Source organism: Salvelinus alpinus, chromosome 9 (assembly GCF_045679555.1).
Source record: "Salvelinus alpinus chromosome 9, SLU_Salpinus.1, whole genome shotgun sequence".
Taxonomy (NCBI): domain Eukaryota; kingdom Metazoa; phylum Chordata; class Actinopteri; order Salmoniformes; family Salmonidae; genus Salvelinus; species Salvelinus alpinus.
The window spans coordinates 13,548,850-13,576,269 of record NC_092094.1 but is presented as its reverse complement, the minus strand read 5'-3'; the positions used below and the strand labels follow the sequence as shown (position 1 = coordinate 13,576,269).

Genomic DNA, 27,420 nt, shown 5'->3' with positions numbered 1-27,420 from the left:
ATTCACTCTTCCTCTTCCTGTTCCCTCCATCTCATTCACTCTTCCTCTTCCTGTTCCCTCCATCTCATTCACTCTTCCTCTTCCTGTTCCCTCCATTTCATTCACTCTTCCTCTTCCTGTTCCCTCCATTTCATTCACTCTTCCTCTTCCTGTTCTCTCCATTTCATTCACTCTTCCTCTTCCTGTTCCTTCCATCCGATTCACTCTTCCTCTTCCTGTTCCTTCCATCCGATTCACTCTTCCTCTTCCTGTTCCCTCCATCTCATTCACTCTTCCTCTTCCTGTTCCCTCCATCTCATTCACTCTTCCTCTTCCTGTTCCCTCCATCTCATTCACTCTTCCTCTTCCTGTTCCCTCCATTTCATTCACTCTTCCTCTTCCTGTTCCCTCCATCTCATTCACTCTTCCTCTTCCTGTTCCCTCCATCTCATTCACTCTTCCTCTTCCTGTTCCCTCCATCTCATTCACTCTTCCGCTTCCTGTTCCCTCCATTTCATTCACTCTTCCTCTTCCTGTTCCCTCCATCTCATTCACTCTTCCTCTTCCTGTTCCCTCCATCTCATTCACTCTTCCTCTTCCTGTTCCCTCCATTTAATTCACTCTTCCTCTTCCTGTTCCCTCCATCTCATTCACTCTTCCCCTTCCTGTTCCCTCCATCTCATTCACTCTTCCCATTAAAGATCCAGTCTGGAGAGAGAAAGGGTCTGGAGAGAGAGTCTGGAGAGAGAGTGAGAGAGAGAGAGCGAGCGAGCGAGCGATAGAGTGTGTGGGGGGGGTCTCGGGATCCGGGATTGTCTCAGAATAGAATGGTCATGTAAGACCTGTCACTCTAATTTTGGGAAAAGTGAATTGGATAAATTATGTTTGGGTTTTTCAAGCCGAGACCCTCATTTTTGCCATTTATATCCTGCGATGAACAATGGTAAAAAAAAAAATCAGTTTAATGGTTTTAATACACAGATTAATACACAAATATGACAAAACAGTATTGAGACACCACAGCACAGAGATGGAGCTACACAGTAGCGTGTCAGAGAGATGTTATTATTGTGATTCATCTTTGAGGCAAGCTAATATTATAAACTCAGTCACACCCACCTACAAAACCGGGTTTATTGTATTCATTTATGAAAGGGGAACTCTATGCTGTAATCTAAACAAGTGAATTGATCATTTATTTCAAGTATCTTGCTCTTCGGAGGAGCAATTAAATGGTTATTACCGATCAACAAAATTGTTCTAACCAACAGTCCATGAAATTGAGAATATTTTGTATATTAAAGTAAGAAGACGTTTTATATCTAATTACAAACCGAGTCCGAGCCCTGAATGCTTTGGCTGAAAGCCATATACCACGGCTATGACAAAACATTTATTTTTACTGTTCTAATTATGTTTGTAACAGGTTTATAATAGCAATAAGGCACCTCGGGGGTTTGTGGTATATGGCCAATACACCACGGCTAAGGGCTGTATCCAGGCACTCTGCGTTGCATGGCGGGTAAGAACAGTCCTTAGCCGTGGTATATTGGCCATAAACCACATCCCCTCGTGCCTTATTGCTTAAGTAACTCACTCAGAGGCACAACCAGGAATGGTGTAGAAAATGTTCACACTTTAGAGTCCAATTTTGAAAGGAGAACACCTTTTGAAAACACCCATTCTCTGTGTGTTTTCTTCTGTGTTATAGCCTTGGGTGCCCTTATTTCACCCATTCTCTGTGTGTTTTCTTCTGTGTTATAGCCTTGGGTGCCCTTATTTCACCCATTTCCTGTGTTAGGCTGCTGTCTGAAAGAAATGCCTCTTCTTAGAGTTTTGTGGATATGACTAACAGGGTCACCCTGCTTATTATGACAATACTGTTATGATAATGGAAGGGAGGGTCTGTGCTATGGTGATAGTGCTGTGGAAATGGATCGCCTCTATTATGCATGGCACTATGGTCTTATGGTAATGGTTAGCAAGGTCATCCTATATGGGTTATGGTGATGCGTGGGTCAGATGTTTGTTCACCCGCTCGCAATTGCTTTTAACACATCCACAACCGCCTGACTATATGTGATAAAGTGAACATCTGAGGCCCACACTCGACCCTAACCTGCAAATATAGAATTTGAAATGTTTTTTATTTCACCTTTATTTAACCAGGTAGGCTAGTTGAGAACAAGTTGTCATTTACAACTGCGATCTGGCCAAGATAAAGCAAAGTGGTGCGACAAAAACAACAGCACAGAGTTACACATGGAATAAACAAACGTACAGTCAATAACACAATAGAAAAATCTATGTACAGAGTGTGCAAATATAGTAAGATTAGGGAGGTAAGGCAATAAATAGGCAATAGTGGCGAAATAATTACAATGTAGCATTAACACTGGAGTGATAGATGTGCAGATGATGATGTGCAAGTAGAGATACTGGGGTGCAAGTAGAGATACTGGGGTGCAAGTAGAGATACTGGGGTGCAAGGGTGCAAAAGAGAAGAAAAACAATAACAATGTGGGGTTGGAGGTAGTTGGGTGGGCTATTTACGTTCCAGAGTCAAAATTTACAGTCACTGTCCAGATTTCAGTTAGGCTACTATTCCATTTAACCCATCTGAACAGTACAGTTCCCTTGACGTGTCATTTTGAAGTCTCCATCTTGTGACTGTCGAATTTGTATAGCGCCTCACAAATCATCACACAACACTGCTATCATCATCATCTTTTACCACTTCACCAAACATTAGACTAACGTTCTGGCCCTTCCCTCTATTCATTTTGAACTCTCTATTTCACAGCTTTTCTCTTATTGAATTAAACTCCTACATTTTCCTTTTTGCCTCAGTGGATCGACGTAAACTTTTTATGACCAAGTTGCCAAAAGCGTTTGTCAATTGGTGTGTATTTGACATGCTACAGTTAGGCCCTAAAGCTGAGGCTACGTACTAACGGCAGATAAAAATAATGAAAGAAAAAACCACAGGGACTGTGGGTTATGAGTCATCCAGCGCATCACTAATGTGTGACAGTATGGTGTTATGGTAATTGCTTGCGAGGGCATCCCTTATGGGTGATGGTGATGGTGCTATGGAGATTAAGAGAGAGTGTTGTCCTCTATATATTACTGTATATTACCGTATGATTATTGTTTTGTTCTAATAAAAAAGGGGGCGGGGTGTTCTACTGTGTGCTATGATAATGGCGTGAAGGGCATGACCCGTGCAGGCAGCGTGAATATCCAGAGTAACAAAGACAATGTGCTATGTGTGTGTGTGTGTGTGTGTGTGTGTGTGTGTGTGTGTGTGTGTGTGTGTGTGTGTGTGTGTGTGTGTGTGTGTGTGTGTGTGTGTGTGTGTGTGTGTGTGTGTGTGTGTGTGTGTGTGTGTGTGTGTATCCTTGGGGGTGTGTGTGTGTATATCTGTGTCTTCTTGTGCATGCAGCAGAGACGGAGCAGCAGAGACGGAGCAGCAGAGAAAGAGTGAGAGAGGCTTAGTTAGCTGTCTGTTTGGCGCTCCACCACCTCTGTGATGTATGTTTATGGCCCATCATGGAGAGCCAATTACCCTGCCTCTGTGTGGGAGCACCACACCATCTCATCTCTGCCATCAGTGTCTCTGTGCTCTACGTAGAGAGGGACAATCAGCCACAGTTAGACTAGAGAGAGAAAGAGAGAGCGAGAGAGAGAGAGAGTGAACGACAGTTAGACTAGAGAGAGAGAGAGAAAGAGAGAGAGAGAACAACAGTTAGACTAGAGAGAGAAAGTGAGCGAGAGAGAACAACAGTTAGACTAGAGAGAGAAAGAGAGAGAGAGAGCGAGAGAGTCAGCCACAGTTAGACTGGACAGAGAGAGAGTCAGCCACAGTTAGACTGGACAGAGAGAGTCAGCCACAGTTGGACTAGAGACTAGAGAGAGACAGAGTGGACATCGTAGGCAAAGCCAGCGTTTTTCCTTTACCAGGGAAACTCTTGAGAGGAGAGTCATCTTCAAATGTAAGGCAGTGTACTAGGCACAGTGGGAAGCTCAGGGGAGTTGTGACCTTGTTGTTTGCTGTACTGGTTGTTGTATGTGTGCGCACGCAGGAAATGAGCTACTCTTTCACATGCACGCTCAAGCTGCACATACACTTACACACCCGCTACGGTACATGTGCTTCACACGCTCATACACACACTCACACAGAAACACACACGGTATAATATATTGATGTGCGACACATACACACAGGGTACAGAGATGAACAATGGAATGCCGATGTGCACGGTATAATGAATTCACTTCCTGTGCGTTTGACTGACTCTCTCTTTTTTTTTGACAGAAACAACTGAGGAGCATTTGTTTGTGGATCCAGTCCATGTCAACCTTCAGAGCAACCAGACATCTTCCCACTAACACATCTGACTTCTGCTGAAAGGTACTGTAAAATTGAAGGATATTACTATATTATTAATCAAGATTTGATAGAAGCGGGGCCTCCCGGGTGGCGCAGTGGTCTAGAGCACTGCATCGCAGACTAGCACTGCGCCACCAGAGTCTCTGGGTTCGCGCCCAGGCTCTGTCACAGCCGGCCGCGACCGGGAGGTCCGTGGGGCGATGCACAATTGGCATAGCGTCATCCGGGTTAGGGAGGGTTTGGCCGGTAGGGATATCCTTGTCTCATCGCGCTCCAGCGACTCCTGTGGCGGGCCGGGCGCAGTGCGCGCTAACCGAGGGGGGCGGGTGCACAGTGTTTCCTCCGACACATTGGTGCGGCTGGCTTCTGGGTTGGAGGTGCGCTGTGTTAAGAAGCAGTGCGTCTTGGTTGGGTTGTGCTTCGGAGTACGCATGGCTTTTGACCTTCGTCTCTCCCGAGCCCGTACGGGAGTTGTAGCGATGAGACAAGATAGTAATTACTAGCGATTGGATACCACGAAAATTGGGGAGAAAAGGGGATAAAATGTATTTTTTAAAAAAATAATTAAGATTTGATAGAAGTAGTTTCAGCCGTGGATAGTTTAATAGTTGGGTCGTTCCAAATTGAATTCAAATTGAGTACCTTTCGGGTAGTGTAACTTGGTAAAAAAAATATATACAGTACCAGTCAAAAGTTTGGACACCTCTCTCAGTCAAGGGTTTTTCTTTATTTTTTACTATTTTCTACATTGGTTCCAACCGCCGTGTCTTTGTGGCCTCCACAATCACCCGACCTCAACCCAATTGAGATGGTTTGGGATGAGTTGGACCGCAGAGTGAAGGAAAAGCAGCCAACAAGTGCTCAGCATATGTGGGAACTTCTTCAAGACTGTTGTAAAAGCATTCCAGGTGACTTCCTCGTTAAAGCTGGTTGAGAGAATGCTAAGAGTGTGCAAAGCTGTCATCAAGGCAAAGGGTGGCTTTCAAGAATCTAAAACATAAAACATATTTTGATTTGTTTAATACTTTTTTGGTTACGACATGATTCCATATTTGTTATTTCATAGTTTTGATGTCTTCACTATTATTCTACAATGTACACTACCGTTCAAAAGTTTGGGGTCACTTCGAAATATCCTTGTTTTTGAAAGAAAAACTTTTTTTTGTCCATTAAAATAACATCAAATTGATCAGAAATACAGTGTAGACATTGTGAATGTTGTAAATGACTATTGTAGCTGGAAACGGTTGATTTTTAATGGAATATCTACATAGGCGTACAGAGGCCCATTATCAGCAACCATCACTCCTGTGTTCCAATGGCACTTTGTGTTAGTGTAACAGTATAACTTTAGACCGTCCCCTCGCCACGGGCGCGAACCAGGGACCTTCTGCACACATCAACAACAGTCACCCACGAAGCGTCGTTACCCATCGCTCCACAAAAGCCGCGGCCCTTGCAGAGCAAGGGGCAACACTACTTCTAGGTTTCAGAGCAAGTGACGTAACTGATTGAAACGCTAGTAGCGCGTACCCGCTAACTAGCTAGCCATTTCACATCTGTTACACTCACCCCCCTTTCAACCTCCTCCTTTTCCGCAGCAACCAGTGATCCGGGTCAACAGCATCAATGTAACAGTATAACTTTGCGGCGTCCCCTCGCCCCGACACGGGCGCGAACCAGGGACCCTCTGCACACATCAACAACAGTCACCCACGAAGCGTCGTTACCCATCGCTCCACAAAAGCCGCGGCCCTTGCAGAGCAAGGGGCAACACTACTTCTAGGTTTCAGAGCAAGTGACGTAACTGATTGAAACGCTAGTAGCGCGTACCCGCTAACTAGCTAGCCATTTCACATCTGTTACACTCACCCCCCTTTCAACCTCCTCCTTTTCCGCAGCAACCAGTGATCCGGGTCAACAGCATCAATGTAACAGTATAACTTTACGGCGTCCCCTCGCCCCGACACGGGCGCGAACCAGGGACCCTCTGCACACATCAACAACGGTCGCCCACGAAGCATCGTTACCCATCGCTCCACAAAGGCCACGGCCCTTGCAGAGCAAGGGGCAACACTACTTCTAGGTTTCAGAGCAAGTGACGTAACTGATTGAAACGCTAGTAGCGCGTACCCGCTAACTAGCTAGCCATTTCACATCCGTTACATTAGCTAATCCAAGTTTATCAAAGGCTAATTGATTATTAGAAAACCCTTTTGCAATTATGTTAGCACAGCTGAAAACTGTTGTGCTAATTAAAGAAGCAATAAAACGGGCCTTCTTTACACTAGTTGAGTATCTAGAGCATCAGCATTTGTGGGTTCGATTACGGGTTCAAAATGGCCAGAAACAAAGACCTTTCTTCTGAAACTCGTCAGTCTATTCTTGTTCTGAGAAATGAAGGCTATTCCAAGCGAGAACAAGTACAGAGGACAAGTACATTAGAGTGTCTAGTTTGAGAAACAGACGCCTCACAAGTCCTCAACTGGCAGCTTCATTAAATCGTACCCGCAAAACACCAGTCTCAACGTCAGCAGTGAAGAGGCGACTCTGGGATGCTGGCCTTCTAGGCAGAGTTGCAAAGAAAAAGCCATATCTCAGACTGGACAATATAAATAAAATATTAAGATGGGCAAAATAACACAGACACTGGACAGAGGAAGAGTGGAAAAAAGTGTTATTTTTTTTTTATTTTACCGTTATTTTACCAGGTAAGTTGACTGAGAACACGTTCTCATTTGCAGCAACGACCTGGGGAATAGTTACAGGGGAGAGGAGGGGGATGAAAGAGCCAATTGTAAACTGGGGATTATTAGGTGACCGTGATGGTTGAGGGCCAGATTGGGAATTTAGCCAGGACACCAGGGTTAACACCCCTACTCTTACGATAAGTGCCATGGGATCTTTAATGACCTCAGAGAGTCAGGACACCCGTTTAACGTCCCATCCGAAAGACAGCACCCTACACAGAGCAGTGTCCCCAATCACTGCCCTGGGGCATTGGGATCTTTGTTTAGACCAGAGGAAAGAGTGCCTCCTACTGGCCCTCCAACACCACTTCCAGCAGCACCTGGTCTCCCATTCAGGGACCGACCAGGACCAACCCTGCTTAGCTTCAGAAGCAAGCTAAGCAAGCTATTGACAGACGAATCTAAGTTTGAGAAGTTTGAATCACAAAGAAGAACATACAATGATCAGCTATGAAAAGCCAACTGAAAATTATTCATGATTATTATTTGACCATGCTTGTCACTTATGAATATTTTGAACATCTTGGCATAGTTCTGTTATAATCTCCACCCGGCACAGCCAGAAGAGGACTGGCCACCCCTCATAGCCTGGTTCCTCTCTAGGTTTCTTTCTAGGTTTTGGCCTTTCTAGGGAGTTTTTCCTAGCCACCGTGCTTCTACACCTGCATTGCTTGCTGTTTGGGGTTTTAGGCTGGGTTTCTGTACAGCACTTCGAGATATTAGCTGATGTACGAAGGGCTATATAAAATAAACTTGATTTGATGATACATGAGATGCAGAATAAATTATAAGATGCTGGAAGCATGCTTGACGCCGTCTGTCAAGCATGGTGGAGGCAACGTGATCGTCTGGGGGTGCTTTGGTGGTGGTAAAGTGGTAGATTTGCACAGGGTAAAAGGGATCTGGAAGAAGGAAGGCTATCATTCCATTTTGCAACACCGTGCCATACCCTGTGGATGGTGCTTAATTGGAGCCAATTTCCTCCTACAACAGGACAATGACCCAAAGCACAGCTCCAAACTATGCAATAACTATTTAGGGAAGAAGCAGTCAGCTGGTATTCTGTCTATAATGGAGTGGCCAGCACAGTCACCGGATCTCAACCCTATTGAGCTGTTGTGGGTGCAGCTTGACAGTATGGCACGTAAGAAGTGCCCATCAAGCCAATCCAATTCGTGGGAGGTGCTTCAGTAAGCATGGCGTGAAATCTCTTCAGATTACCTCAACAAATTGACAACTAGAACGCCAAAGGTCTGCAAGGCTGTAATTGCTGCAAATGAAGGATTCTTTGACGAAAGCCAAGTTTGAAGGACACAATTATTATTTCAATTAAAAATCATTATATATAACCTTGTTAACAACTTGACTATATTTCCTATTCATTTTGCAACTCATTTCATGTATGTTTTCATGGATAACAAGGACATTTCTAAGTGACCCCAAACTTTTGAACGGTAGTGTAAAAAATTGTCAAATATAGAAACACTTTTGACTGGTACTGTATATCCACAGTGCATTTGGAAAGTATTCAGACCCTTTGACTTTTCCACATTTTGTTACGTTACAGCCTTATTCTAAAATGTATTAAATCTTGTTTTTCCCTTCTTCCTCATCAGTCTACACACAATACCCCATAATAACAAAGGGAAAATAGTTTATTTTTTTATTTTTGCAAATGTATTACAAAAAAACAACAGAAATATCACATTTACATAAGCATTCAGATCCTTTACTCAGTACTTTGTTTAAGCACCTTTGGCAGCGATTACAGCCTCGAGTCTTCTTGGGTAAGACACACACCTGTATTTGGGGAGTTTCTCCCATTCTTCTCTGCAGATCCTCTCAAGCTCTGTCAGGTTGGATGGGGAGCATCGCTGCACAGTTACTGTATTTTCACGTCTCTCCAGAGATGTTTGATCAGGTTCAAGTCCAGGCTCTGGCTGGGCCACTCAAGGACATTCAGATACTTGTCCCTAAACCACTCCTGCATTGTCCTGGTTGTGTGCTTAGGATCGTTGTCCTGTTGGAATGTGAAACTTCACCCCAGTCTGAGATCCTGAGCGCTCTGGAGCAGGTTTTCATCAAGGACCTCTCTGTACTTTGCTCCGTTCGTCTTTTCCTCGATCCTGACTAGTCTCCCAGTCCCTGCCGCTAAAAAACTTCCCCATAGCATGATGCTGCCACCACCGTGCTTCACCGTAGGGATGGTGCCAGGTTTCCTCCAGACGTGATGTTTGGCATTCAGGCCAAAGAATGCCAAACATTGGTTTCATCAGACCAGAGAATCTCGTTTCTCATGGTCTGAGTCCTTTAGATGCCTTTCAAGTGGGCTGTCATGTGCATATTACTGAGGAGTGGCTTCCGTCTGGCCACTCTACCATAAAGGCCTGATTGGTGGAGTGCTGCAGAGATGGTTGTCCTTCTGGAAGGTTCTCCCATCTCCGCAGAGGAACTTTGGAGCTCTGTCAGAGTGACCATTGGGTTCTTGGTTACCTCCCTTACCAAGGCCCTTCTCCCCCGATTGCTCAGTTTGGTCAGAATCTTGGTGGTTCCAAACTTCTTCCATTTAAGAATGAATTTAAGAATGCCTGTGTTCTTGGGGACGTTCAATGCTGCAGCAAAGGGTCTATATACTTATGTAAAGAAGGTATTTCAGTTTATTATTTGTGGAAATTTTGCAAACATTTCTAAAAACCTGTTTTTGCTTTGCCATTATGGTGTATTGTGTGTAGATTGATGAGAAACCCCCCTAAATTTTATCAATTTAGAATAAGGCTGTAACATAACAAAATGTGGAAAAAGTTAAGGGGTCTGAATACTTTCCCGATTGCACTGTATATTTCCCCTAATTTTAACATTCTGTCATAAAGAGGACATGTTCAACTTCATAAAGAACATGTTTTTTTGTCTCAAGAGGTTAAATAAAAAGACTATAGTAAGTGTTTACTAAGTGCCAAATAAAGTAACAGGGTTGACATTTTCATCTTAAATCGGCCATAAATCCCCTTGTAACTGGGGAAATTGAAGTTTGGAAGGGTCCACAGAGGGACATGTCAAAATGTTGAATTTGGGCAAGTCTTTATTCATATACATTTTTTGGGATGTATTCAATTTTCCATTTGGTCTATATTAAAGGGCACTTCATTTAATATAACAGGCTTTTAAAATACAATATTGGTGCACAATTTCTAGTTAAAATGTTGAAGGGATGCAAAAGGCATTCTTTTCGTGCAACGACCCATTTGTTTGTTGTTCTCCTTGAATTTCCCTTATACTGTACTTCTCCATACATCAGAGAAGCTACTGTAGCCTACAACTCAGTGTAGCAGAGCGAATGATGCCTCTCGCTGTGATCTGACATTATAAAAGGTGAACACAATGAGAAAGTGCTGTCTCACTGTCGCCCGCATACACTTAAAAAAAACATCTCCTAATTAGCGTGTACAAATGGGTTTTTCTTTTCCATTCCGTGGTACAGACACAGAATTTCGCATTATCTCTGTCTCCATCTGTGGAGGCTGGTGGGAGGAGCTATAGGAGGACGGGCTCATTGTAATGGCTGGAATGGAATGATGGAACAGTACCAAACATATGGAAACCACTTTTGACTCCGTTACGTTCATTCCATTCCAACCATTATAATGAGCCCGTCCTCATACCAGCCTCCACTGGTCTCCATCTGTCTGGTCATTAGTTTCATCAGTTCCTCTCATGAATCTGGGATGAGTTGAGGCGGAGGACAAAGGAGAATTTCATCCTCCTTTTGTATTTTATTGTTTTATTTTCTATAGAGATCGACAGTGTCAGAGAGTGAGATATATGAGAGGGTGGAGGTTTTAGAAGAGGTGAAATGGGGGATCGAACCCTGGTCTCCGGGGCAGTATATGTGGTCCTGACCACCGATATCTGTTCTGGAGGTGGCAGCAAAGACTGAGGTCACTGACTCTCGGGACTATATTTTTGTCTGGCATTAAGCCAAAGCAATTGTCAAAAACACGCTTGTTCGCAATTTTGACCTGTTAAAGCTGGCACTCTTGTATTTTCAAACCCTAGCGCTAGGATTGGTAATTTACCTGTCTTATATGAGCTGGCTTTCCCAGTTTTCTTTGTCCTGCTCAATGCATTCACCAAGTAGTCAAGACTATCAATAATGGGTTTGGCTCATGAGACTGCTTTAAAATAAATCTTAATCACCAAAGCTTTATTAAAATATTAAGTTTGGGAGCAGCAAAACAGTGAGTGGGCATCCCCTTTTTATTTATGTAGGCTATTGTATATTATTTTTGCTAAGTCCTGTTAATATTTTGGATGTGGGTAAAAAACCCTTCATGTAGGCTATATGCCCATAATGGAACGAGAGATGAGATAATCCAGTGACACTCATATTTAGAAACATTTAAGTTATTTTCCTCTAACAATTGCTTGTTTTCCGTTTCGTTTGATTAAAAAACAAGCCCTTAGTAGGCTACCCTTACCCTACTATAACAAAAGCTGTTTCAACAGCAATGTATCTAGTGTCTTTTTTATGCTGGACATGCATTAGCCAAGTAGCCTATCCATCAAAGGTTTCTAAATGGTCTAGGCTTTTGCCATCATGCTTTTTGTCACGCCCTGGCCTTAGTATTCTTTGTTTTCTTTATTATTTTAGTTAGGTCAGGGTGTGACATGGGGAATGTTTGTGTTTTGGGTGGTTATATGGTAAAGGGGGTGTTGGGTTTAGTGTATGGGTTTGTGTTGAGTGAATCTTTCTAGGTATGTCTATGGTTGAGTGTATGTTTCTAGGTATGTCTATGGTTGCCTGAGTAGTTCTCAATCAGAGACAGATGTCTTTCATTTGTCTCTGATTGGGAGCCATATTTAAGGCAGCCATAGGCATCATGCATTTGTGGGTAATTGTCTATGTCTGTGTCTATGTTGCATGTTTTTGCACTTAGTCATTTATAGCTTCACGTTCGTCTATTTGTTGTTTTGTTTAGTTTTTCTTCTTCTAAATAAAGAGAAGATGTATTTTTCACACGCTGCGCCTTGGTCCTCTCTCTCTCCCTTTGACGATTGTGACAGAATTACCCACCAAACAAGGACCAAGCAGCGTGTCAAGCGGCAACAGGAGCAAGGTATAAAGGATTCATGGACATGGGAGGAGATATTGGATGGTAAGGGACCTTGGGCACAACCGGGAGAATATCGCCTCCCTCGTGAAGAGCTGGAGGCAGCGAAAGCCGAGAGGAGGCGATATGAGGAGGCAGCACGGAGGCAAGGCTGGAAGCCCGCAAGTACAACCCAAAAATTTCTTGGGGGGGGATAAGAGGTAGTGGGCCGAGGGCAGGTAGGAGACCTGCGCCCACTTCCCAGGCTAACCGTGGAGAGCGGGAGTACGGGCAGACACCGTGTTACGCAGTAGAGCGCACGGTGTCTCCTGTACGTGTTCATAGCCCGGTGCGGGTTATTCCACCTCCCCGCACTGGTAGGGCTAGATTGGGCATTGAGCCAGGTGCCATGAAGCCGGCTCAACGCGTCTGGTCTCCAGTGCGTCTCCTCGGGCCGGCATACATGGCACCAGCCTTACGCATGGTGTCACCGGTTCGCCTACATAGCCCGGTGCGGGTTATTCCACCTCCCCGCACTGGTCGGGCGACGGGGAGCATTCAACCAGGTAAGGTTGGGCAGGCTCGGTGCTCAAGGGCGCCACCTCCCCGCCCCAGTCCAGTTCCACCAGTGCCTACACCACGCACCAGGCTTCCAGTGTGTCTACAGAGCCCTGTTCCTCCTCCACGCACTCGCCCTATGGTGCGTGTCTCCAGCCCGGTACCACCAATTCCGGCACCACGCACCAAGCCTCCTGTGCGTCTCCAGAGTCCTGTGCATCCTGTTGCTGCTCCCCGCACTAGCCCTGAGATGCGTGTCCCCAGCCCGGTACCACCACGCACTAGGCCTAATGTGCGTCTCCAGAGCCCTGTACGCACTGTTGCTTCTCCCCGCACTCGCCCTGAGGTGCGTGCCCTCAGCCCGGTACCACCTGTGCCGGTACCACGCACCAGGCCTATAGTGCGCTTTGAGAGCCCAGTGTGTCCTGTTACTGCTCCCCGCACTAGCCCTGAGATGCGTGTCCCCAGCCCAGTACCACCAGTTCCGGCACCACGCACTATGCCTAATGTGCGTATCCAGGGTCCAGTATGCCCTGTTCCTTCTCCCCGCACTAGCCTTCAGGTGCGTGTCCCCAGCCCGGTACCACCAGTTCCGGCACCACGCACCAGGCCTACAGTGCGCCTCAGCCGGCCAGAGCTGCCCGTCTGCCAAGCACCATCTGAGCCATCCGTCTACCCAGTGCCATCTGAGCCATCCGTCTGCCCAGTGCCATCTGAGCCATCCGTCTGCCCAGTGCCATCTGAGCCATCCGTCTACCCAGCGCCATCTGAGCCATCCGTCTACCCAGCGCCATCTGAGCCATCCGTCTACCAAGCGCCATCTGAGCCATCCGTCTGTCCCGAGCCATTAGAGCCGCCCGTCTGTCCCGAGCCGTCAGAGCCGTTCGTCAGTCAGGAGCCGCTAGAGCCATTCGTCAGTCAGGATCTGCCAGAGCCGCCAACCAGACAGGATCTGCCAGAGCCGCCAACCAGACAGGATCTGCCAGAGCCGCCAACCAGACAGGATCTGCCAGAGCCGCCAACCAGACAGGATCTGCCAGAGCCGCCAACCAGACAGGATCTGCCAGAGCCGCCAACCAGACAGGATCTGCCAGAGCCGCCAACCAGACAGGATCTGCCAGAGTCGCCAGCCAGCCCTGAGCAGCCAGAGTCGCCAGCCAGCCCTGAGCAGCCAGAGTCGCCAGCCAGCCCTGAGCAGCCAGAGTCGCCAGCCAGCCCTGAGCAGCCAGAGTCGCCAGCCAGCCCTGAGCAGCCAGAGTCGCCAGCCAGCCCTGAGCAGCCAGAGTCGCCAGCCAGCCCTGAGCAGCCAGAGTCGCCAGCCAGCCCTGAGCAGCCAGAGTCGCCAGCCAGCCAGGATCTTCCGAAGCCGCCAGCCAGCCAGGATCTTCCAGAGCCGCCAGTCAGCCAGGATCTACCAGAGACAACGAAGCGGATATTGACAATGGTGGAGTGGGGGCCAAGTCCCGCACCCGAGCCGCCGCCATATTAAGGCCCACCCCGGACCCTCCCTTTATGTGTCAGGTTTTGCGGCCGGAGTCCGCACCTTTTGGGGGGGGGTACTGTCACGCCCTGGCCTTAGTATTCTTTGTTTTCTTTATTATTTTAGTTAGGTCAGGGTGTGACATGGGGAATGTTTGTGTTTTGGGTGGTTATATGGTAAAGGGGGTGTTGGGTTTAGTGTATGGGTTTGTGTTGAGGGAATGTTTCTAGGTATGTCTATGGTTGAGTGTATGTTTCTAGGTATGTCTATGGTTGCCTGAGTGGTTCTCAATCAGAGACAGATGTCTTTCATTTGTCTCTGATTGGGAGCCATATTTAAGGCAGCCATAGGCATCATGCATTTGTGGGTAATTGTCTATGTCTGTGTCTATGTTGCATGTTTTTGCACTTAGTCATTTATAGCTTCACGTTCGTCTATTTGTTGTTTTGTTTAGTTTTTCTTCTTCTAAATAAAGAGAAGATGTATTTTTCACACGCTGCGCCTTGGTCCTCTCTCTCTCCCTTTGACGATCGTGACACTTTTGCATTATTCAGAATTTACATAGGTCTACCTGCAGTGCATACTCCATTCGGCTCCATTTTCAAGGAGCGCCTGTTGTCCGCTTATAAACATATTCAAATGTGTCATTCCTATAACGCCATATCAATGGTAGGCCTAGGCTATATATTTATTGAGAATGTTCCTCACTCATACAATACAACTTACGGGAGCCTAGTATTTTTTATTTGAGGAGAAGTGTGATACGTAAAGGCCTATACTCATTGAAGCCAGTTACAGCAATGTTGACTTTCAACACTCCAAACATATTGAGCAAATACTGGATGATTTTTTACTGCTGCTATTACTGTAGCCTATGCCATTTAATCAATAAACTGTAGTATCAATCTACAATGGACTAGGACGAGAATATTCCGTGCCCCCAGCTTAATTGGAGTTGATGACAATGCAAAGACTGTCAATAACCTATAGAACTTGAGACAAACGCATGCAGTATGAAGCCATGAAAGCCTTGATTGACCAATGAGTGGCCAAGCCCTCATCACACCTACAACCAGCTATTTGCTCTCATAATTCCGTCTGTGAAAATCAGGATAACAAATTCTGACATACCCCCAGACCTATAGCGCTACCGCCAGCGCTTAGATTTACCATAGCATTAGGTTTGTTGAAGTAGAGCCCTCGGAGTGAAAAGGCTTTATTTTCTGCCTATTGTATCTACACACTGTTGACAGGATCAAACAAGGACAAAGCTGTGTTTGTGTTGGCTGGCTGAAGAAGTACACTTGCCCAGAGGGTTTATCAAGAGGGAAAATATTGACAGCAAAGCAAAGCCACTGTTGCACTTTGCTGCTGTTATTGCTTTTTACACTTCTGTGCTACAGACAGCAGAGTCACTATGTAGAACAATTGTCAACCGACAGCCAGAGTATATATGTCGTCACTGACAGTGGCACAGCCTAGACCGTTCTCAGGGCCATGTGGAGCTTCTTACCAGTGGATGTGCACAAACAGTAAAGAAGCTTTAGTGTTCTCATAGATTGTAAGTTGTAAATTGATTGTATAACTTTCCAGTAAAAAGCCATTGTTAGTTGATTTTCGGACTGGTGGGAGGCGTCATTTACTGACAGAAGCAAATGTGATACATACTTTTCCAATCAACATCATTTACATTTAAGTCATTTAGCAGACGCTCTTATCCAGAGCGACTTACAAATTGGTGCATTCACCTTATGATATCCAGTGGAACAACCACTTTACAATAGTGCATCTAACTCTTTTAAGGGGGGAGGGGGGGGGGGGTTAGAAGGATTACTTTATCCTATCCTAGGTATTCCTTAAAGAGGTGGGGTTTCAGGTGTCTCCGGAAGGTGGTGATTGACTCCGCTGACCTGGCGTCGTGAGGGAGTTTGTTCCACCATTGGGGTGCCAGAGCAGCGAACAGTTTTGACTGGGCTGAGCGGGAACTGTACTTCCTCAGAGGTAGGGAGGCGAGCAGGCCAGAGGTGGATGAACGCAGTGCCCTTGTTTGGGTGTAGGGCCTGATCAGAGCCTGAAGGTACGGAGGTGCCGTTCCCCTCACAGCTCCGTAGGCAAGCACCATGGTCTTGTAGCGGATGCGAGCTTCAACTGGAAGCCAGTGGAGAGAGCGGAGGAGCGGGGTGACGTGAGAGAACTTGGGAAGGTTGAACACCAGACGGGCTGCGGCGTTCTGGATGAGTTGTAGGGGTTTAATGGCACAGGCAGGGAGCCCAGCCAACAGCGAGTTGCAGTAATCCAGACGGGAGATGACAAGTGCCTGGATTAGGACCTGCGCCGCTTCCTGTGTGAGGCAGGGTCGTACTCTGCGAATGTTGTAGAGCATGAACCTACAGGAACGGGTCACCGCCTTGATGTTAGTTAACAGATAACTGTATGAAGTGAGACACTTGAGTGAATGAGACATTTTACATTCTTTAAGTGACTTGAAACAGACTTGAAACAGTTTAAAGTGAGAATGAAGTGAACCAGATCTTCATCTGCTCGAATGAAGCAACACTGATGTGGGTGATCTGCATTAAAGATGAATGCAAACAGCTGTTCTTCCTACAGGACAGACAGCAAGAACCAATGCCTGTGTACTCACATTCCAGATCAGGGAGAAGGAGGAAGTAGCCTTGAGAAAAACATCACAGCCGATTGGCGTGGAGCTAGAGCACCTATCCCAGCTGCCCAAGCTGTGCATAGCGTCAAAGAGAGCTCACACTAAGCAGCCCTTTCACAATAACGTTTAATTCAGATTTGACTCAGCTCAACACCACCAGCAGTTTACGTGATGGAGGGAATGGTTGCTTGAGCAGTTGTTAAATAACCTTGAGCATCTGGAATGTGGTGATCACTGGTCGATAAAGTAATTTGTCTTTGGTGATTGCATGCAATTTTTTATGTTTACACCATTGTTAAAATACATGTCAAATCAAATGTTTAAACAGAGACAAAAGATGATTTTCAGATTCAAAATACAGATTTGCGGAAGACTAGAACACTCTTCCTCCCTCTTCCTCTCTCTCACTATATCACTCGCTCTCTCCATCTCCCATTCCGCCACTCATGCATCCTGATCCCCTTTTCGCGGGTGTTCGGGGAGATTGACGTATCGCTGTAAAAGGGAGCTTGATTAAATGTCCAGAGCAATGCAGCATTGAAATGGATTGGACATGCAGTGCGAACCACTGAGCAGCGATAGCTAGCTACTACTCTATTTTCTCTCCAGCTAGCCGTATACAGATGTAGATGATCTTTAAGGAGAGTAACATAATAGCATTCTCTCTCTACCACTGTGAGGGCCGTGTCCCTATCTACGTCCCAAATGGCACCCTATTCCCTATGTAGTGCACTATACTGTAAAGGTAATAGGGCGCCATTTGGGACGCAGACAGGGACATGGCCCTCACAGTGGTAGAGAGAGAAACATCACGCTATCAGAAACATCACGCTTGCCATCTGAATGGTAATGTGACAATCTGATTGCCAATTTAACACAGCGCACAACAAAGCACTACCCCCTCGCTAAATCAAAATGGATGCCCACAAAATAACCACAAACACGAACAATATGGTCAATCATAAACCAAATGCCATTTTGCATTTCATTTCATACCAATCCAACTGAGTAATTCCAATCACAATGGTGTGAGATCATGAAATGGATAATAGCTCCTTCAAAAGCAAACCTGAGGGGTCTGGAAAGATAAGACACACTGTCGGTGTCCAAAATAGCACCCTATTCCTTATGTAGTGCACTACTTTTGACTAGAGTCCGAATGGCCCTGGTCAAAAGTAGTGCCCTGTAAAGGGAATAGGGTGCCATTTGGAACGGAGACAGTGTTTTTCCATCATCAACACAACAAAGTCACACCTTGCGCCATGCAGCCCCCCTCCTGCCTGCCATGCTGAATAACGCCCGCCTCTGCCAAAACCACCACCGCTGAGGCACTGAGCTGAGTTATTCCTGCTGGAAATCACAGTAATAAGCAGGTGATCACCTTTAGAAATAACAGTTGGTTGTTTTTTTCTAATGGAGGAGCCACATCACACGCCGTCACTCCTCGTTCATCAGCAGCTGTTCGCCAAGTTACCATGGAATAGGCCTCTCTTTCTGCTTCAATGGTGGACTAGATTTCATCAGTTCTCAACTGTACAGTATGTTGTTAGCCAACCTACAGTGGTTATGGCTCTCAATGCTCTATGGTGGACTAGATTTCAGGAGTATGATACAGTTCATTCAAATACTTTACGTTTAATAGGTTAAGTGTTTACTACATTTACATTTACATTTAAGTCATTTAGCAGACGCTCTTATCCAGAGCGACTTACAAATTGGTGCATTCACCTTATGATATCCAGTGGAACAACCACTTTACAATAGTGCATCTAACTCTTTTAAGGGGGGGGGGGGGTTAGAAGGATTACTTTATCCTATCCTAGGTATTCCTTAAAGAGGTGGGGTTTCAGGTGTCTCCGGAAGGTGGTGATTGACTCCGCTGACCTGGCGTCGTGAGGGAGTTTGTTCCACCATTGGGGTGCCAGAGCAGCGAACAGTTTTGACTGGGCTGAGCGGGAACTGTACTTCCTCAGAGGTAGGGAGGCGAGCAGGCCAGAGGTGGATGAACGCAGTGCCCTTGTTTGGGTGTAGGGCCTGATCAGAGCCTGAAGGTACGGAGGTGCCGTTCCCCTCACAGCTCCGTAGGCAAGCACCATGGGCTTGTAGCGGATGCGAGCTTCAACTGGAAGCCAGTGGAGAGAGCGGAGGAGCGGGGTGACGTGAGAGAACTTGGGAAGGTTGAACACCAGACGGGCTGCGGCGTTCTGGATGAGTTGTAGGGGTTTAATGGCACAGGCAGGGAGCCCAGCCAACAGCGAGTTGCAGTAATCCAGACGGGAGATGACAAGTGCCTGGATTAGGACCTGCGCCGCTTCCTGCGTGAGGCAGGGTCGTACTCTGCGAATGTTGTAGAGCATGAACCTACAGGAACGGGTCACCGCCTTGATGTTAGTTGAGAACGACAGGGTGTTGTCCAGGATCACGCCAAGGTTCTTAGCACTCTGGGAGGAGGACACAATGGAGTTGTCAACCGTGATGGCGAGATCATGGAACGGGCAGTCCTTCCCCGGGAGGAAGAGCAGCTCCGTCTTGCCGAGGTTCAGCTTGAGGTGGTGATCCGTCATCCACACTGATATGTCTGCCAGACATGCAGAGATGCGATTCACCACCTGGTTATCAGAGGGGGGAAAGGAGAAGATTACTAGTGTATTAGTGTTACAGTCATTACCACCTCTTTAAAAAAAATAATTTAACAGGATATTTTAAGTGGTGAGCCGTAATCCAGGGATGATAGTCACGCACGTATTTGATCTTGCAATTACGTCCAGGCTGTATCGCAACTGGCCGTGATTGGGAGTCCCATAGGGCAGTGCACAATTGGCCCAGCGTCATCCGGGTTTGGCCGGTGTAGGCTGTCAATGTAAATATGGCTTGGAGTAGTAGCTGTTAAGGAGCCTTTTGGACCTAGACTTGGCGCTCCGGTACCGTTTGCTGTGCGGTAGCAGAGAGAACAGTCTATGACTTTGGTGACTGGATTCTTTGACCATTCTTTGGGCCTTCCTACGCACTACCCTCTGTAGCGCCTTGCGGTCGGATTCCCGAGCAGTTGCTATACCAGGCAGTGATGCAACAGGTCAGGATGCTCTCGATGGTGCAGCTGTATAACTTTTTGAGGATCTGGGGACCCATGCGAAATCTTTTCAGTCTCCTGAGGGTGAAAAGGGTTGTCGTGCCCTCTTCACGACTGTCTTGGTGTGTTTGGACCATGATAGTTTGTTGGTGATGTAAACACCAAAGAACTTGAAACTCTCTACCCGCTCAGCAATAGCCCCGTCGATGTGAATGGGGGTGTGTTCGGCCCTCCTTTTCCTGTAGTCCATGATCATCTCCTTTGTCTTGCTCACGTTGAGGGAGAGGTTGTTGTTCGGTCACCACATTCACTGCCAGGTCTCTGACCTCCCTATAGGCTGTCTCATCGTTATCAGTGATCAGGGCTACCACCTTTGTGTCGTCAGCAAACTAAATTATGGTGTTGGAGTCGTGCTTGGCCATGCAGTCGTGAGTGAACAGGGAGTAAAGGAGGGGACTAAGCACGGACGCCAGCCGATTCATGATTTCGGCTGGCTGAGAAATGCTGCCTGTCTGTCTCGTCCCGACTTCCGACACGTTAATTACTATGGGACAGCTGGAGATCGAATTTGAATATTGAAACAATGTTTCAAATGTCGGAGAGACAGAAAGCAAGGTTTATACAAATCTCCGCTGTTGAAGAAAAATAAATGTGAGATAATGTCTAGATGCTTTTTATAGTGGAGATCAAGTTTATTAATTGCTTGGCTGGGCTGATGAGACAGTGTATTTGGCAGTCAGATAGAACAGAGTAAATAGGCATTTTAAAGTCATAGATTTAGCCGGTGGTAACTTGTGGAATAGCCACCGACTGGAATGCGCTTTTAACCAATCAGCATTCAGGATTAGTCCCACCCATTGTATAATTTGATACTGACCCAACTTACTTGCGAAGTGTCACTGTTAATCTGTGTTGGAGAGTGTTTCTGTGGTTAGTAGTGATTAGCTACTGGAGAGGATTTGCTCTACTTCTTCTGTAAAAGTGCCTTTTTATTTTTCCAAATCTCAATTACAGTGTTTGTGAAGCCTTTCACCTTCCAATTAATTCTAACAGTGCCAGTGGGATCTGTCTGACTTCAATTACCAGAGCAGCACAATACAATAAGTTATCCTGTTTGGCACTCTTATCTCTTCAGCTCTAATCATGGAAAACACAAACCTCTTCCAGCTCTACAATAGTGCCAGCTTCTCCCACAGTATCCTCAATAGTGACCTCTTAGCTGTGTCAGGTTCAGAGTGCAGGACAAAGGTCAAAGTGAGAGAGTAAACTTACTGTGTCTTTCACTGGTGCTTAAGCTGGATGCTTGCAGCCCAACCACTCGGTATGATATAAACCTGAGGAAGTTTAAACACTCAAGTTTCAGATTGTGTATTTAACTCCCACTCCATGGATCCAGTATTCCAGAATGAAATGCTAGCACAAGGATCGACCTGGTTTCTCACCATCTTGGTTTTCTGTACGTTTGAAATGTCTCAGCAGGCATCAGTCAAAGTTGATCCAATACTGTTGAGAGGAGAAAAACTAAAATGCCCTCCCATGAGATATCATTTCTTTCCTAGCCTTGGGGCTTAGCACACTGACCCTCTGTTAGGGAAGAGGGAGGAAGAGAAGAGAATGACAGAGAGAGGTGGGAGGCAGGAGGGTTGAGATTAATGTAGATCACCTGTCATCACCTGGCGGCTGATCAAAAGAGCCCATTGGCAGGCGGAGCACAGAATCCACTGGAGCCTCTTCTTTATGCCAAGTACCAGCTTCTCTGAGGTAGACAACACAAGAGTCTGGCTCCAGGCATGGAGTAGAGAGGAGGTGTGAGGAGGGAGGGAGGGTGTGATTGGAGGTGGAGAAGTGCGGGCACATAAACACACACATGTACATGTGCATACACACACACACATACATGCACACATACACACACCCATACACAAATGCATGCACGCACCCACGCACGCACGAACACACACACAAACCTTCTCGCTCTGTCTCAAGGCATGAATCAGACACTTCAAAATGTCACCAGCATCCCTGAGAAAATGGAATGAGAAAGTGTGATGATGATAAGACGCTTATGCTGTGGGAGGTGTGGGAATATGAGACCATTGAAGGAAGAGACCAATCTGAGAAATCATTTTCACGGAGTAGGAGATGGACAGAAATGAGAAAGAGGTAGAGCGGCCGACCTTGAGTATCTTGTCTCTACCTCTCTGTAGTATCTGTCTATAAAGTGGAGACCGGTTCAAAGAAAATATTTTTGTTAAAAGCTTTAGGAAAATACATTTTACCAGGAAAAAAGTTGTCAGTCGATATGTTATGGTTTAACATAATTATGTGTCTAACCTTGCATGCAAGTGTCATAATGTAGTGGCGTGACAATACAACATGACAACAAAAACAACAACATTGTAATAGAATGGAAACGCTGTATAGCACATCTCTTTTCAAGGAGTTACTTGGGTGTGCACTTCTTCTAAATCAATGTCAAGCCTATTTCAGAAATACTGATTCAGCAAGTTGCAGAGATATACAGTGGATCTGGCAGTGGTAACCTTTCCAGATTATGGTGACATTAAAAGCTGCATGCGCCGAGCATGGGGACCCGACTACCCAGGCCCTCATCTAATGCAAACGTCCTCTCTCACCTCTATCTGCAAAAGTAATTATGGCAAACTGCTGTGACTTCTTGGGCTGTGTGAGAGACAGCACCTTGCATAGGTCCTAGAAAAACACTCATCTCTCCACGTACGGAGGAGACAATTATCTTTTCCAGTGTAGAGGTGCTGGGCTGGTGAGAGAGGAGACCAAGAGCGCCCCTCAACATTACCCCCCTCCTCAAAGTGCACTTCTAGCTGAAGTATGGGTTTATACTGACAGCCTTGAGGGCCTCAAAAGTGACACCGCTGAAAGTGAAAGTTGGGAAAGTGACACCACTGAAAGTATGCCTAAGGCTACCATTGCATTTGTCTGGTTGGGTTATCACACTAGACAGTGGGAGCTTCATCAATGTCATGTCAAACACTATTTCCCAGTATTTTCTATGAGATTATATCATATGTTTGTTGGAATATCAGTGAGACTCAAGATAATTAGACATTTGATGATAATTGAAAATGTGCATATTATTTTGTGGCGTCGCTGCTTCTTAAGCTGCTGTTCCAGTCACACAAAACTGGATGCCACATTAATCCTCATGAATACGATGGCAGCATGTGCATGTTTTATTTCTCCTGCAGTCAAAGTGGTATTACTGTCACGTTCTGACCTTAGTTCCTTTTTTATGTCTTTATTTTAGTTTGGTCAGGGCGTGAGTTGGGGTGGGCATTCTATGTTGTTTTTTCTATGTTTTGTTCTGTTGTTCTATTTCTATGTGTTTGGCCTAGTATGGTTCTCAGTCAGAGGCAGGTGTTAGTCGTTGTCTCTGATTGGGAGCCATATTTAGGTAGCCTGTTGTCTATTGTGTTTTGTGGGTGGTTGTTTCCTGTTTCAGTGTTTGCACCTTACGGGACTGTTTCGGTTGTTTGTTCGTGTTTTGTTATTTTTTGTTCTGTGTTCATTTTGATTTATTACAAATCTATTATGGACACTTACCACGCTGCACATTGGTCCGATCCTTGCTACTCCTCTTCAGACGAAGAGGAAATCCGTTACAGAACCACCCACCAAAAAAGGACCAAGCAGCGTGGTATCGGGCAGCAGCGAGTTCTGGACTCATGGACATGGGAGGAGATTCTGGAAGGAAAGGGACCCTGGGCACAGGCTGGGGAATATCGCCGCCCCAAGGCAGAGCTGGAGGCAGAGCTGGAGGCAGCGAAAGCTGAGCGGCGTTGGTATGAGGAGGCAGCACGGCAGCGCGGCTGGGACGAGAGGCAGCCCCAAAAATGTATTGGGGGGGACACACGGGGAGTGACACTTACCACGCTGCACATTGGTCCGATCCTTGCTACTCCTCTTCAGACGAAGAGGAAATCCGTTACAATTACATTATAAAGGGAGGTATCTATCATCGTAGTAGGGGATGTTTGTGCTTGTGTCAGGAGGAATGAGCCTGGCTGGAGCTTCAGGGAGCTATACTGACCCTTCTGTTCAGAGTCAGTGGACAGCAGTGGGCCAGAGCAGTGTATCCTAACCTATGGCCTCTGGCAGTTGGCTGCTGTCTTTACCTCCATGGAGCAGGCCAATTGGGCCGAGAGCCCGATAGGAGTGGACATTTCTGTGGCTCGGAGTGTCCTCTGCCCCCATGCTGAGACACAGAGGGCCCAGAGGGGCCAGATAGACAGATTATCCACCCCACTCCAGAGACATGGGGTCAATGTGAGAGAGAGAGAGAGAGAGAGAGAGAGAGAGAGAGAGAGAGAGAGAGAGAGAGAGAGAGAGAGAGAGAGAGAGAGAGAGAGAGAGAGAGAGAGTCCACTGCTGTGCTTAGCATGGTTGGGGTCAGTGCCATTTCAGTTCAGTAAATTCAGGAAGTAAACTGGAATTCCAATTGACCTCAATGCAGTTAAATGAGAAGATATTCAAAGGGCTCTAACTCCCTTCTTAGGTACAGTAAGTTTACCTCCCAAGGAATAAATAAAACGCTTGTAACATAACAGCATTGTGAGTAATCGCAAGGGAGGGTGTTTTCTAATCAAGATGTTTGTAGCAAACAAAAAAACTTGAATCATTCACATGGAGAGAAAAAATGTGCAATTAGCTACTGCAGAGAGAAGAGAGAAAAAAATCACATTCATTATGGTGAAATATGGCCACCATGAGGAGATGAAGCCTCTTGAGCTGTAATGAAGTAGGCCCCCTGATCATGAATTCACCAATTATGGGTCTCGTATAACATCGAAATTATGTGCATTTTAACCACTGGTTTATAATACAGACATTCTCACATCTTCCCGGTGGTTTCAAGGAGCCGTCCCTACTTGTACATGCAAGGGTTAATTACAATAATTAAGGCTTTGGTGTTCCTCATACAATCGCATGCTTGGCAGTGGAATATGTATGCTGAAAGAAAACGTTTCAATAGATTGCAAGGCCTTTTCCTTGTCTCATATTGCATAAAACATTTCAGAGTAATGTGAGCTCCATTTTCTTTTCCCTATTTTTTTATTTTTTTTATTTTTAAAGATGCCCACTTTTTGGGGGTAGGGGAAGGGGATAAAATAGGAGTGCTGCACTCTCCAGGTCTTATGAGCTTGTAGGCTCTTGAACTCTATCAAACCGAGCCAAGCCAAGCCGTACTGTACCATGCTTGCCCAGTAAGCATACTTTCACACTATTTACTCCAGCATGGTTCGGTTCACTGAAAGTGGGAAGAGCTGGCCCAATATCGTATTTGCTATTGCCCATTTATAAGTGGGCAGAGACTCCTGATGAAGCCCCAAAAACAGGGACCACCCTTTTGTGTCACCGCACTCATCGACATAATGTCATTCAATCTTGAATTTAAAAGATCAATCACATTTTCCTGCATTGGAATTACAATCCCACATGTACCCTCTGGTAACAAACAATTTTCTGTCAGCACAGCAGTTTTCTATAAAAACAGGTTAGTTAGTTTTCAAACTATGTATTCCCTGTGTTTTGTTGATCTCTGGAATTTGTTCCTGAAATGTTCATATTTCCATTTATACTCTCTATGAAACACTTATAAACATGACAGCTATTTTAAAGTAAGAAATATTGTTGTCTTGAGATCAACAGAATATGTGTGTCTGCATTATGTATGATGTATGTGAGCGAGAGAAAGAGACAGTGAGGTTGTCTGGCTGAGCTTTTATCCTCCTTAAATGTACCAAAATGAGTCTTGGGGAAAAGGAAGCTGTGTGGCTTTTGAAGAATTAATAAGCCTGTCTCATTTAGATGTGTCTAGTGTCGCTGGCAGCCTCTGGAAGCCCCAGTTTAAAATTTTCTTGACAGTGCCTTTGATGATCACTGATAACGTAGCGAGACTCCCAGGGAGTGATGCATCCGACAATGCAGAGAGTCAGTGGAGACCAGCTCTACTGATCCTGACTGCTCTTTATTGTCTGGCCTCTCTCCAGCATCGCAGAGCCCATCAATGCCTTGGCTTAGCGCTCTCATAAACAGTCGTTATCACATAAATTACACATTCCCTTGTCACAACATCACTGGGAGCGAGTACATGTATGGCACCTTTCTCTTTTCTGCTTACATGGACAATCAGTTAGGCCATTTGATGAAGGTCAGTGGCGTTTCTGAGCATGCAGGCATTGTACCAGAAACTCAACAGGGTCATTTCATACAGATTTTGTCTCAGTTACCCAAAATGCCCAGTGCTGTTAAAGCATTTTTCACAGTGCTCAAAATGAAAAGGCTCTGAACTGAACATAGATCTTTATTGGAGATATAGGCGAAGGATAGCACTCTTAATTCCATTACTGTTTTAAACATTTTCTTTTCTTCAAGTTAGTTTCAAATGTCCCCACATTGTACTGCATCCATTTAAATACACTGCCACACATATTTGGGTTAAAACCTGCCCTTGACTGTCGAAAATTAGAGTAATGGATTTACTGAAGCAATGAGGTTCCCTCCCAGTAATATAATACTACAATTCAGGTCATATCTATTCTGGCTCCTAATTCAATGAACGGGACCCTACCTGGAACCCGCTTGTCATACCAATATGAAGCGTCGACAGGGAGCAATGTAGAGAGCTAGCCTGTGACCCTGTTTTAATATGTTGCCTCAGGGCCTTCACTGGCTGCAATAACATCACTACACTCACTCACTGACATTGGAACCTTGACGGTACAGTAGATACTGAGGCTGAAAGATACTGAGGGAGAAAAGTTTGCAGAACAACGAGGGAATGCAATGAGGCTTCCACATAACCAAGTTATTCCACACTGTTTGTACTTGCTCCTATTGCGCAGAATCCGCCAACCCTCAAAGTTACTGTCATTAAAACCATGTTTTACATTCAGAGAAGTAAAAGTAAATGTCCTATCAATCATAACAGATGATGATGATCGTTCACCATGCAGAGCAAAGAAGCTGTGTGTAGGCTACTCAAACAAATCTTATTTGTCACATGCGCCAAATACCTTACTGTGAAATGCTTACTTACAAGCCTTTAACCAACAATGCAGTTTTAAGAAAATAGAGTTAAGAACATATTTACTAAATATACTAAAATACTTGTCCGGTACTGCAAGAGCTTTTTTAATGGTTTGTTGTTTGTGGAACTGAGTCAGACTTCATTAAGGACACAGCTAGACTTTTAGAGTTGCTTTTAATTATGTTGTGGGCGCAGTTTTTGAGGCTTAGGGATTTGAACCGGCATGAGTGAGAAGACCAGGGTACTGTCAATGGTGTCGTAGCAGATAGACAGGATACTACTGACATCAGATGAGTTCAGTTTTCTGGGGAAGTATAGGTGTTGTTGGCTTTTTATTGTTGAATAGTGTGTTTTCAAGAACCCTCCAGC

At 45.6% G+C, this 27,420-nt stretch overlaps 1 protein-coding gene across 2 annotated transcripts in view; it reads left to right on the top strand.

Moving 5' to 3' along the window:
• Positions 1 to 27,420, top strand: part of LOC139584344 (alpha-1,3-mannosyl-glycoprotein 4-beta-N-acetylglucosaminyltransferase C-like) — a 179,686-nt gene that overhangs the window by 85,115 nt on the left and 67,151 nt on the right. For both annotated transcript variants that reach the window (XM_071416059.1, XM_071416060.1), the window contains exon 3: positions 4,301 to 4,396. The gene's annotated coding sequence lies outside the window, so the exon portion shown is untranslated. The remainder of the gene's footprint in view (positions 1 to 4,300; positions 4,397 to 27,420) is intronic.